We start from the raw sequence: 12,500 nt of genomic DNA, 5'->3' as shown, positions 1-12,500 counted from the left end.
CCATCCATCGTGTTTATTTTCTCTCTATACTCTATATAGTTTATATATCTATATTGATTCAAGAGTGATGTTTATTTATAATGTCGCTGATTATGCATGTATAAATATAATGAAAAGAACAGAGACTGAAATGTAAACATGAAAATTAATCAATGAATTTAGATAAAGAGAAAGGATGAGATACTTTTAAAAATAAGAGAAATACAAAATATTGAATAAGTGAAAAGCATTTAAAGCTAGAACTAATCAGAATAATGAGCTAATAAGTAAATCTAAATCTGAAAGCCAATTAAAATTATTAGTAAAATAACACCAAATACAGCAAAGAATGAACTAAGAAAACCACTGAGATCAGTTAAACAGCTGCACGCCGAGTGGAGGTGGTTAGATAGTAAAGACAGTGCCTGTAAATAAACAGAAGCCAGTGCATCTCCTGCTACACTGGAGGACCACCCAGCTCTTCATCCAGTGTGCAGTGATGAGGGCTGTAACGGTCATCAGTGATGAATCTCAGAGCTGAGTGACCGAATCAGTCTCTGGGTTTTAAGCTACTCATGTGTATATATTAAATCACTGTAGTCTGAACAGAGAGTAAAGTGTCTCGGTGATCTTTTTTCCTAGTGCACATTGGGAGGAAACGTTTATTTCAGTGTAGGAAAAATGTACACTGTAAAAAAAATTGATTAAATTGAACTTTTGGCTCAAAAGTGCCCAACTCAAAATATAAAGTTAAATTAAGAGTTCACTTAAAATATTTTGTCCATAGAATGAATTACAGGACAAAGCAAAGTTAGTTGGGAGAACAAAAGTAACAACTTATAAAAATGAGTCCAGATGGTTAACTTAATATCTTAAGACAAAAGTAATAAAGTATAGTATATTTATAGTTATAAACAACACAATCCAAACAAGATGAACATTAATAAAATATTTAGTAAAAAGTATTTAAACATTTATTAAAGACATTTTCTCTAAATGGAAAAATGGGGTTCACCTTTGGAAGTTTTCATATGCAGCAAATGCTCAACAAACTCAGAATAAGAACAGTAGAATCTGCGAAATAAAACCTCATTATACCAAACCTTTCTATTAAAGGAATAGTTTGGTGAAGAAAAATACACAAAGATCAGTCTGAAAAGCCACAGTTAATAATAACTGGACAATCATTTATTTCAATAAATCCACAGAGGGATTCAGTAGATTCAGGACATTTTCAGTCTAGGTGCCTTCACAGATTAACAATTACATTTGTTTGTTGAAAAGTTTTTGGACATATATTTTTGCCAAGCTGGCAATTATGGTGCCATTGTGGTTTTTTGGTAGCCTTGGATCACCAGAGCAAGTGGGGAAAATGTGTGAACTGGATTTTCTTTTTTAATTCACCTTTTATTCTTTTAAGGAAATTGACTAATTTTCATGTTAAAAGATTGGAAACAACATTGATAACTGTAGGAAGCTTTTCAAAATGTAACAGCCAGTACTTTTCACAACACTTCACAAATCTGTAAATTGAGCAAGTGTTGAAAAATTTAAATCTGCTTTTTCACAGAAGAACACTTTGATTTACACTTTTAGAGTTAAAAAATAAAACAAGCCATTGATCAAATAACTCACACTGTTCTATTACTCACACACATGTAGGTTAATTACTGAAAAAATGAGGGCTGTGTAACGCAACCAAAAAAAATTATTCTAAATTCAGGAAGCACTAAGCAGATCTATAATGACACATTGAAGGGCATTTACCAGACTTTTCTTCAGTAAGCTGGATGGATTTAACCACAGGAAAACTGATCTTTGTTGATGTGACACAGCCAATGCATTTCACAGCACTTTGAAAACACGCAAACTGAACTGTGGAGAAATTCAAACTGCTTTTCACAGAAAAACGACTCGACAAAAAGTTGAGAGCTGTGTAATGCAGAACGATTTGTGGTGTTCAGGAAACAGAAGTGGTCAGTGACCAAGGGTAGAGTGGAGGATTAAGCATGCAAAGACCTGTCCACTTAGCAAAGTTTAATCTTCAGAGACTGGACTCCAGCAGAGCAAGATCCACCGAGATCCATGAAAATCTTCTGTATCGCCTCAAAGGTGCGCTTGAGCTCTTGGGGATATTCCATATTAATGGCATACAGAAGGCCAAACAAGTACGCAAATGCTGTTGACAGATCAACAATGTCCCGAAGAACAACAGCCTCCTCCAGGATCATTACAATGTTTGACTTCTGGCAGAGATGTCGCAGCAGAGGGAGAGAAAGAGAGGGAGATCAAAATATTTGTATACATTCACAAAGCACTAAGCAGATCTTCTGCATAGGTTAAAGCACTACTTACCAGGCATTTCTTCAGTAAGCTGGATGGATCCTCCCGCAGAAAAAGTGGCAACCCCTCAAGTACTGTTCTTTCCCGATTGGCAACATCAGTCACCTGAGCAAATACATATGGTTGACAATACTTGTAGCAACCGGCAGCTCTGGTTCAGTGTTTAGCAAGTGTATCAAGAACCATGTCCATTCCTGTTTTTAAACATATTTTAAGGTGATATGAACATAGCCACGATATTCAAGTATCCAACATGCAAGTATCTATTCCAGATACAATACATGTGAAAATTACATTAGACAATAATCATAAGATGTTAAACTGTGACCATGCAGGGACGAACATGGTCTGTAACAAAGATGTTTCGTTGTTGCTGCACCATGATAAGTAAACTTTAGATATTATGCATACATTACCTTCAAGATGACCTTTACTGCTGGCAACTCATCAATGCTGTGCAAGTTACACAGTGCATTATCAAAGTCTGAGCCTTCAAATTGCAACTCAAAGTCCTTCTTTAGTTATAATTTTTCCTCTAGTAAAATCTTCAAATGGTCCACAGACTTGGGTACCTCAAGCATCTGAACTCGCCTGACATTGGCCTCAGAAATGTAAATCCGGAGCAACTTTTTGTGGGCCAAAAAATAAAACAAAATCCTAAGAAATAATAATAAAGAAAAAGAAACAAAGTGAGTGAAACAGGTTTTTATGTCTCCCACATATATATTATTTGAGGTCTTACTGTAAAATTAACAGACATATTTTAACAGCATAATTACCTGGATTATTGGTAGGGTGTCAAAACACAGCAGGACACTAAAGCCTAAAGTGAAGAACATAAACAGAATTCTTTATGTGTGGAACTTTAAGCTGCATTTAGGAGGAAAACTGAATTTGCTAACATTGCTTTAAAAGTAAGTGTGGAGAACTTTTGGAGTGGAAATGTCAATTTGAAAGAATGAGTCAGGTGAGAAGAATGAACTCATTAATCAGAGTTAGTGTTTAATCGCTTGAGCTCTGCAGAAACACTGACCTTATGCTGCTTGATATTTTCCTCATGTCAGAAATATCGTATTTACAAGAAAAGTTCACATGAACGCCACCACAAACTTGTATTTTTATGGTTTCTATAAGCTCCAACTTTCTGAATTGGTGGCCAGTCAATAAAAAAAGATAACGTTGATAAAGCAGCAGCACATAATCACTGCAGTCTATTTTTTTTCTCTCCACAATTTAGTTGTCTCCAATTGTCTCACCTGCTAGTTAGGACCTCCCCAATCACACAATACTACCAATGTTAGGAGGGTGAAGGCAGCACAGGCTTCCTCCGAGATCTCTGAAACCAGTCACTACTTCTTTTTGAACTGCTGCTCACGCAACATCACAGGACAGCCAAACGCGCTTGGTGGAAAGCTCCAACTACCAGATCTGTTACGTCAAATAACAGACGCCTGTGCAGACTAGCATTGTGTTGAGTGATTGGGGGAGAAGGGGGTCCATCCTAACCACCCAGAGAGAGCAAGGCCAGTTGTGCTGTCTTGGACTCCCAGCTACGGACGGCTGTAGCATCACCAGAGATCGAAATCATGATCTCCTGATGATACGGCCTACGCTTAGACCTTTTGCGCCACTCTGGTCTATTTTTTTATGATTTACGCATCAACATGTGAGGAAAGTTACGAACAAGTAACTAATACTTCTTACTGGATAAAAATATCATCATCATCATCATCATTGTTGACTGCTTAATCCCGATAGGGTCGCGGTAGCAGTTGGGAGAGCAGAGAATCCCAGATCACCCTGTCCCCTGCAACTTCCTCCAGCTCATTTCCAGGGACCCCAAGCCACTCCCAGGACAACTTGGAGATGTAATCCCTCCAGCAGGTCCTAGGATGACCCCGGGGGCTTATCCCGGTAGGTGCCTGGTACGCCCCCACCTCAGCTGGCTCCGCTCAATGTGGAAGAGTAGCGGCTCTACTCCGAGTTCCTTCCGAACGGCTGAGCTCCTCACCCTATCAAATATAGTGTAGCCACTACCCTGCGAAGAAAGCTCATTTCCGCCGCTTGTATTTGCGATCTCATTCTTTCAGTCGTTACCCACAGCTCATGACCATAGGTGAGGGTCAGGATGTAGACCGACCGGTAAACAGAGAGCTTTGCCTTATGGCTCAGCTCCCTCTTCACCACTACAGTCCAGTACAGTGACCTTACTGCTTTACTGCTGCCCCCTGTCACAGCCTGTGGCCAATCTCACCATCCCTCTTCCCATCAATCATGAACAAGACCCCGAGATACTTAATCATCTCCACCTGGGGCAAGTCCTTTCCCCTTCCCTAGAGTTGGCATGCCATCCTTTTCTGGGCTAAGACCATGGACTCAGATTTGGAGGTGCTGATCTGCATACCAACCGCTTCACACTCAGTTGCAAACCGCTCCAGTGAGCCCTGGAGGCAACCATGTGATTCAGTCAAAAGAACATCTTCTGCAAACAGCAGAGATGCCACCCTCCGGCCTCCACACATAATGCCACAGGGCACAACTTTGCCGGAGCCCAACTCTAATACTAAAAGGGTCCGACTTAATGCTGAGTATACAAACACAGCTCTCACTCTGGGAGTACCGAGATCGAATGGCCCGGAGTAGTAGCCCCAGGACCCCATACTCCTGGAGGACCTCCCATATCTCGGGGAACCTGGTCGTAAGCCTTCTCCAAATCCACAAAACACATGTAGACTTGGTTGGCAAACTCCCATGCCCTCTCAACAATCTGCGAGAGTGTGAAAAGCTGGTCCATTGTTCCACGGCCAAGACAGAATCCACATTGTTCCTCCTCTATCTGAGGTTCAACTATCAGTCTGAGTCTCCTTTCCAGCACCTTGACATAGACTTTCCCAGGGAGGCTGAGCAGTGTTATACCCCGATAGTTGGCACACACCCTCCGGTCCCCATTTTTAAAAATGAGGAACCACCCCAGTCTGCCACTCCCATAGGTTCTGTTCCTGAGGTCCATGCAATATTGCAGAAGCGCATCAGCCATGACAGCCCCACATTATTCAGAGCCTTAAGCATCTCCAGACGAATCTCATCCTTGCCACTGAAGAGCTTGCCAAATACCTTAGTGACCTCCACCAGGGAAATGGAACTTGACATGCCAGAGGCCTCCGGCCCCGATTCCTGTGAGGGAGGCATGTCTCCCAGATTAAGGAGTTCTTTAAAGTGCTCCTTCCACTGACCGACAATATTCTCATTTGAAGTCAGAGTTTCTCCACCCTTGCCGAATATAGCTTGGGCTTTGGCACCCCAACCATTCCTGAGTCACTGGACAGTTGTCCAGAACCTCCTTGAAGCCAACCAAAAGACTTTTTCCATGGCTTCGCCAAACTCCTCCCACGCCCTGGATTTTGCTTGCACCACCATTGTGGCTGTCACCTTTTTCGCCTGTCGGTACCTCTCTGCTGAGTCAGGAGGCCGTCGGTCCACCCAGTCCCTAAAGACCTCTTTCTTCAGCTTGACGGCCTCCCTCACTACTGGTGTGCACCAGGGGATTCTTGGGTTACTGCCCCGACAGGCACCCACAAGCTTTTGGCCACAGCTATGCCCAGCAGCTTCCACAATGGAGGTTTTGAACAGGGTCCATTCAGACTCCATGTCCCCTACCCTTTCCGGGACATGAGAAAAGCTCTCCCAGAGGTGGGAGTTGAAATCATTCCAAACAGGGGCCTCCGACAGTCATTCCCAGCACACTCTCACTATTCTTTTGGACCTACTGGGTCTGACAATCAGTTTTCATTGCAATCTGATCCAACTCACCACCAGACGGTGATCAGTTGACAGCTCAGCACCTCTTTACCTGAGTATCCAGAACATATGGTCCCAAGTCAGATAAACGACAACAAAGTCGATCATTAACCTTTGACCCAAGGAGCTCTGGTACCATGTACACTTATTAACATCCATGTGTTCGAACTTGGTGTTTGTTATGGACAATCCATGCCTGGCACAGAAGTCCAACAACAATTTACCATTTGGGTTTAGATCAGGCAGGCCGTTCTTCCAAATCACGCCTCTCCAGGTCTCCCAGTCATTGCCAACATGAGCACTGAAGTCCCCCAGTAAGACTATGGACTTTGTAGGTGGGACCCTTTCCAGAACCCCGCCCACTCACTCCAAGAAGGCCGAATACTCTGACCTGTTGTTTGGTGCATAAGCACACACAACAGTCAGAGTTTTCCTCTCTGTGATTTTAATTAACATTGAGGCAACCCTCTCGTCCACTGGGACAAACTCCAACTGCAAGGCCAGGGACTCGTGAGTATCCACACTCACAGCCAGCGCCTCTCACCCTATGCAACCTCTGAGTAGGAGGACCAACCTCTATCAAGGAGTTTTTTCCAGAGCGGACACTGTGGGTGGAGGTGAGCCCAACTATATCTAGTTGGTATCTCTCAACCTCCCACACAAGCTCCGGCTCTTTCCCCCCTGGTGAGGTTACATTCCATGTGCCAAGAGTCAGTTTCTGCTGCAAGAGCCTAGGCTGCCAAGGGCTCCCCTGCAATCTCCCACTGCCTGTGCAGCACTGCACTGCTCCCCCATGCTGGACCTTGCGGGTAGTGGGCACACATGGTCCCCCCATGTTGCCTCTTTGGGCAGAGCCCGGCCAGGTTACGTGGGCTGCCCGGCCACCAGGCACTCGCTGAAGGACACTACCCCCAGACCTGGCTCCAGGGACAGGTCCCAGTGACCCTATCCTGGGCAGGGTACACAGTGTTCTGGGTGAACACTGGGTTCAGTGTTCAGTTTTCTTGGTGGGTTTTTTGGATAAAAATATTGCCCACATAAAGCTCTGTTTGTTTTGTTTGCAGTAATACATACTTGCTCTGTTGGCAACAGTCCATCCAAAATCGCTTGAACAGAAATCACATTGTACTTATGAGCTCCAATGTCATAAATGCGAACTTCCAAGGTAGACTTGAAAGCAACATTAACCTCTTCATGTCGGAAGGCAGTACATTTAGCGTTCTCTCCCCCTCTCTATGTAGAGGAACTGAACACCAACTGATAAAGCTTCATCACAAACATCACAAACCCCTACAAAGCTCAAATTATCACCTCACCCAAATTCTAACTTAAATAGTTCAGCAGTTCTTTTGACATTGTCAACCCCATTGACATAATTTTATATATATATATATATATAAACATTTATACACACACACACACACAACAATCGATGCTAATGCTAACAGGTCTCTGGACAAGCTGCATAACGCAATAAGCAACCAACAGATCACGATGTAGTGCACATTGTAGTGGGGGATTTCAACAAGGCAGAACAGAATAAAAAACAGTTTTTCCAAAATTCGAACAGCACATTAAGTGTGCAACTAGGGGTGGACAAAGCAACACACTGGACAAAGTATTCAGACAAAGCCCTTACCACACCTGGGCCTGTCGGATCATATATTCAAGCTGTTAGTTCCTGCATACACACCCTGCAGGAAGAGAATTCCACCAGCCACAAAGATTATAAGAACATAGCCAGACGGGCCATTGCATCAACTGCAGGACTGTTTTGAGAGTACAGATTGGAGTGTTTTTGAACACCAGGATCTGGAGGTATACCCCACAACTGTGCTCTCCTACATCAACTTCTGCATTGGAAATGTAGAACCACTATGGGTATTTTCCAACCAGAAACCCTGGATGACTAAAGAAGTGCATGTCCTGTTGAGGCAACGCGACATCGCTTTCAGATCTGGTGATGGTGCACAGTATGGCTGAGCTGAGCTGAAGATAGGCATCTGGAAAGCCAAGATGCAGTACAAAACAAAGATTGAAAATCATTTCAGGACCAACAACATGAGGCAAGTGTGACAGGGAAACCAGCATCTTATCCACTACAAACCCAGCAACACAACAATGGATGTAGGTGACTTGACGCTTGCGGAGGAGTCACGCGGTTCGAGGTGGAAAGTTCAGAGATTGCCACAGCCAAGCCATCTGGCAGTAGCAGCTCCAGCCTCACAGTGCAGGAACATGAGGTGAGGTGCACATTGAGAACAGTGAACCCTAGGAAGGCGGAGGGTCCTCAAAGAGAATGCGGATCAGCTGGCTGGGTTTTTTTTACTAAGATCTTTAATGCTTCACTGTCCCAGTCCTTCATACCACCATGTCTGAAGTCAGCCATAATTGTACCTATATCTAAAAAGACCAGTATCAGCAGCCTCAATGATTATCGACCAGTTGCTCTGACACTGATCATCATGAAGTGTTTTGAGAAACTGGTTAAATGTCACATCGTGTCCGGTCTCCCACCCACACCTGGCCCATTTCAGTTTGCATACAGAGCTAACAGATCAACAGAGGATGCCATAGCAACAGCACTCCACACCACCATCTCCCACCTGGAAGAGCAGGGCGCTATGCCAGGCTGCTCTTTGTTGACTTTAGCTCTGCTTTCAATACCATACTCCCGGAAAGATGAACAGTTAAATTATTGGACATTGGTCTTTCAGAAAACACCTGCTGCTGGATTAGAGACTTCCTCTCAGATCACATGCAGAGAGTTAGATGTGGTCCAAATCTCTCCACAGCCCTCAGACTCAACACCGGATCCCCCCAGGGCTGCGTGCTGAGTCCACTACTCTATACCCTGTACATGTACGACTGTGTTAGTAGCCATCCAGGCAACGTTACAGTTAAGTTCGGATGACACCACCCAAATTGGACTTGGTATTTGATGGTGATGAAACAGCATACCAGAAGGAGGTCCAAAGGCTGGTGGGTTGGTGTTCAGACAACAACTTGGTCATTAACACCTCCAAAACTAAAGAACTCATTGTAGACTTCAGGAGGAGGATGTTCGATTTGCAGCCAATCTGGATAAATGGGGAGTGTGTGGAGAGGCTATCCAGTTTCAAGTTCCTGGGGGTGCATATGGACACAGACCTCCAATTGAGTTTCAACACCTCAGCGGTGGTGAAAAGGGCACAGCAACGTCTCCACTTCCAAAGGATCCTCAGGAAGCAAAATCTTAAGAAGGAACTGCTGACTGTTTTCTACCGCTGCTCCGTGGAGAGTGTGCTGACTTTTTGCATCTCTTTGGTTCTCCAGTTGCACCACGGCACACAAAAAGGACTTACAACGGGTCATCAACACCGCCCAAAAAATCATTGGACATCCCCTACCATCCCTTAAGGAACTCTACAGCAACCGCTGTCTCAGAAGGGCAGACGGGATTTAAAAAGACAGCACACACCCAGGGTACCGAATGTTTGAACTGATGCCATCTGGCAGACTTTACAGACAAATAAAAACAAGGACAAACAGACTAAAAGACAGTTTTTACAACAGGACCACAGCTCTGTTAAACACAAACATGTGACTGATCTGATTAGTACAAACATGTGACTGATCTGATTAGTACAAACGTGACTTATCAGGTTATGGTGCAATGTCATACTGTGCAATTAACAGTTCATTTCAAAAGACCAGTGAAATTCTGTTTCTACTTGTTTTGTTGTTTTTGCACAGAGAAAGGGGGATTTGTACTTCAATTTCGTTGTGTAAGTGTACGAGTACAATGTGCAATGACAAAGTTCATTCATTCATTCATTCATTTAGAATTAAGGTTGTTTCAGGACAGTCAGCTATTATACATAGTGTTTTAGAGAGAGCCATCATAAACAGCTCTCTATACCATCTCTTTACACAGACAGTCTTAACTTGAATATATAGAGAAGTTAAAATATTAATAAAAACACAAAAGTGCTCAGAGACATCAAAGTCTTTGACAGCAACATGCGGAAGATTTAGCCTTTTGCTAACAACCAAGTTCAATGTATGGCTGTGGTTATAAGTCTTAGTTTTGGCCATGAGCTTATCTGGGTGGACATTAAAGTCACCAGCGCTGATAAAGTGATCAATATCAGTTGAAATAACTGTTAGTAGCTGAGTAAAGTCATGAGTAAAGTCTATAGAGTCTATATCTGCTATACCACCACTTTTTATGTTTGACCAATGTGAACATTACTCCCCATCAGCGCAGAGCAACGTGAACATTACTCCCTATCAGCACAGACCAACATGACCATTACTCCCCATCAGCACAGACCAACATGATCATTACTCCCTATCAGCACAGACCAACATGAACATTACTCCCCATCAGCGCAGACCAACGTGAACATTACTCCCCATCAGCGCAGACCAACGTGAACATTACTCCCCATCAGCGCAGAGCAACGTGAACATTACTCCCTATCAGCACAGACCAACATGACCATTACTCCCCATCAGCACAGACCAACATGATCATTACTCCCTATCAGCACAGACCAACATGAACATTACTCCCCATCAGCGCAGACCAACGTGAACATTACTCCCCATCAGCGCAGACCAACGTGAACATTACTCCCCATCAGCGCAGACCAACGTGAACATTACTCCCCATCAGCGCAGACCAACGTGAACATTACTCCCCATCAGCGCAGACCAACGTGAACATTACTCCCCATCAGCGCAGACCAACGTGAACATTACTCCCCATCAGCGCAGACCAACGTGAACATTACTCCCCATCAGCGCAGACCAACGTGAACATTACTCCCCATCAGCGCAGACCAACGTGAACATTACTCCCCATCAGCGCAGACCAACGTGAACATTACTCCCCATCAGCGCAGACCAACGTGAGCATTACTCCCCATCAGCGCAGACCAACGTGACCATTACTCCCCATCAGCGCAGACCAACGTGACCATTACTCCCCATCAGCGCAGACCAACGTGACCATTACTCCCCATCAGCGCAGACCAACGTGACCATTACTCCCCATCAGCGCAGAACAACATGAACATTACTCCCCATCAGCGCAGAACAACATGAACATTACTCCCCATCAGCGCAGACCAACATGAACATTACTCCCCATCAGCGCAGACCTACATGATCATTACTCCCCATCAGCGCAGACCAACATGACCATTACTCCCCATCAGCACAGACCAACATGAACATTACTCCTCCTCAGCACAGACCAACATGAACATTACTCCTCCTCAGCACAGACCAACATGAACATTACTCCTCCTCAGCACAGACCAACATGAACATTACTCCCCATCAGCGCAGACCAACATCAGCAACGCCGCCGGCTTCTCTGGGCCGAGCTCATCTGAGATGGACTGATGCAGAGTGGAAAAGTGTCCTGTGGTCTGTCGAGTCCACATTTCACACTGTTTCTGGAAATCATGGATGTCATGTCCTCCAGGCCAAAGAGGAAAAGGACTGCCAGGATTGTTTTCAGCGCAAAGTTCAAAAGCCAGCATCTCTGATGGTGTGGGGGGGTGTTAGTGCCCATGGCAGGGGTAACCTGCACATCTGTGAAGGCCCCATTAATGCTGAAAGGTACATACAGGTTTTGGAGCAACATCTGCTGCCATCCAAACAGCGTCTTTTTCAGGGACGTCCTGCTTATTTCAGCAAGACGATGCCGAGCCACATTCTGCACGTGTTCCAACAGCGTGGCTTCGTAGTAAAAGAGTGCGGGTACTAGACTGGCCTGCCTGCAGTCCAGACCGTCTCCCATTGAAAATGTGTGGCGCATTATGAAGCTCAAAATACGACAGCGGAGACCCCGGACTGCTGAGCAGCTGAAGCTGTACATCAAGCAGGAATGGGAAAGAATTCCACCTACAAAGCTTCAACAATTCCAATCAGTTCCCAAACGCTTATTGAGTGTTGTTAAAAGGAAAGGTGATGTAAACACGCCCCTGTCCCAACTTCTCTGGAACGTGTTGCAGGCATCAAATTCAAATGAGTGAATATTTGCAAAAAACAATAAAGATTATCCGTTTGAACATTAAATATCTGGTCTTTGTAGTGGATTCTATTGAATATAGGTTGAAAAGAATTTGCAAATCATCGTATTCTGTCTTTATTTGTTTTACACAACGTCCCAACTGGAATTGGAATTGGGGTTGTAAAACAGACACTTACTTGGCATATTTTACATTAGTATAGTGCTACATGGTGTCTTTACAGATAAATATTGGGATTGACTCTGAGAGCAGAGACTCTTTCACTGCCAGCTCAAGGCATTTGTTTATTAGTGGCAGTGTCTGTGTAAATGATCATGTTATCAACCTAATACCCGATTCCAGTATTGGTATTGA

At 44.1% G+C, this 12,500-nt stretch overlaps 1 protein-coding gene across 1 annotated transcript in view; it reads left to right on the top strand.

Annotated features, from left to right (window-relative positions):
- LOC108416094 (butyrophilin subfamily 3 member A2-like) overlaps positions 1-12,500 on the top strand; it is a 534,853-nt gene that overhangs the window by 442,222 nt on the left and 80,131 nt on the right. The window lies entirely within an intron of this gene.

Source organism: Pygocentrus nattereri, chromosome 9, assembly GCF_015220715.1.
Source record: "Pygocentrus nattereri isolate fPygNat1 chromosome 9, fPygNat1.pri, whole genome shotgun sequence".
In the NCBI taxonomy this organism is placed as follows: Eukaryota; Metazoa; Chordata; class Actinopteri; order Characiformes; family Serrasalmidae; genus Pygocentrus; species Pygocentrus nattereri.
The sequence above is the reverse complement of the archived record's forward strand: the minus strand, read 5'-3'. Positions and strand labels throughout refer to the sequence as shown.